Source organism: Phaethon lepturus, unplaced genomic scaffold (genome assembly GCF_000687285.1).
Source record: "Phaethon lepturus isolate BGI_N335 unplaced genomic scaffold, ASM68728v1 scaffold3869, whole genome shotgun sequence".
Taxonomy (NCBI): Eukaryota; Metazoa; Chordata; class Aves; order Phaethontiformes; family Phaethontidae; genus Phaethon; species Phaethon lepturus.
In genome coordinates, this window is record NW_010562616.1 from 21,312 (window position 1) to 22,771 (window position 1,460).

General features: G+C 37.7%; 1 protein-coding gene across 1 annotated transcript in view; it reads left to right on the forward strand.

Moving 5' to 3' along the window:
- Positions 1-1,460, forward strand: part of AP2A2 (adaptor-related protein complex 2, alpha 2 subunit) — a gene marked incomplete at its 5' end in the record, with an annotated part of 33,340 nt that overhangs the window by 8,062 nt on the left and 23,818 nt on the right. The gene's annotated exons all lie outside the window — the stretch shown is intronic.

A 1,460-nucleotide genomic window follows, 5' to 3' on the forward strand; every position in this document is an offset into this window, starting at 1 on the left:
TAAATGTGACTTGAAGAAAACATGTCTTTGGGCAGCTTTCTGCAAAGCTGGTTGTTGTCAGATGATCTTGACAGGATCCAGTATAGCAGGATTTCACTGTCATTAGTATCTTCAGTAACGCCACTTCATGCATCTAAGTAAAATGTGACATATATTGGCTTTTGTGGTACAGACCTGAAGGCAACTGTTCTCTGCACAGCATAAAAATAGCTCTAAGGTAAAGCTTCTTTTTGTTGGCAACTGACAGGCTGTCTGTGCCAGTTAAAAAACCAAACAAACAAAAACACCCAAAAAAAACCCCACCACCAAAAAAAACCCCAAACCTCAAAGCTGCTTAAACAGAAAAAAAAACCCCAAACACGTATAAACAAGTATTTACAGGAAAATGCCTGCAACAGGTGTCTGAGGACTCGGATGTGAAGGATATAATTATCTGTATTAAGGTAGCAGTTGTGTGCTTAGATTTGTTTTCTCAGTTGAAATAAAACTAAATAAAAGAAGTTTCTAGAGTCAAAATAGAAAGCAACCCACCAAAATGCATAGTTGCAGCCTGTAGACATAACCTTTTCCCATTGTCTACTTCAGTGTGCTCTATCTTGGTTTATTAACATTATATGTCATTACACGTTGGTGGTATTGTTCATTCCTTCACAAACCGTAAGTTTAGAGTGGTAAGGTTTCTATTGTTTTTATACAGTCAGTGAATAGAGCTATAGATGCATGTGGCATGGGAAATCTAGCCTGCTTCTGCACTAGTGGAGGATAAGAAGGAGAAACTTCCATGCTATTAAGACCTTCATTATCTATTTATCTGCCTATTACATAAATCTGAAGGTTGTTTTTTAAAAAAAAAAGCAGCTTGGAGCTTTTTGGGGAAGGGCAATGAGTTAGGGATATCTTAGTTAAGCTTTACTGTATGCAGTGCTATTCTGGCTGAACTTGCCCATCACAAAGGAATACACGCTAATCTGACAGGCTAGTTATTCTGGGCCCAGAATGCAGAGGCTAAGGAACTTATTATAGCTTTTTAGGCGGCAGCAGCATCTAGCAAAGTTTTGCAACCCTGACTGAACTTTCTGGTGTTCAGGCTTGCCTGATCTAGTGGATACTCCTTTATCTCCTGATTTGGGATAGGGAGAGAATGTTCTGTGAAGAGTGTATGTTCATATGTAGCCATTTTTGTCAGGAAAAGAAGTGGTCTGCCTGATGAGCTGTAAGCTACTGTACTGTTCCATGTAGCTTCTACAAGCTTCTAAAAGTAGGTGTTGCAGTACTATAAGTAGTACTGCAACATAAGACCAAATCTATTTAGGGTACATTTTTTTTTCTCCTAAAACTGAAACTTGTGAGTACTTCCATTTTACAAACACTTTAAAGCTGCAATGATAATCTCATTTTATGTTTTTTTTTTTTCAAGGTTTTGGGATATACCTCTATCTTTTTAGAAAGACTTGCTGTTT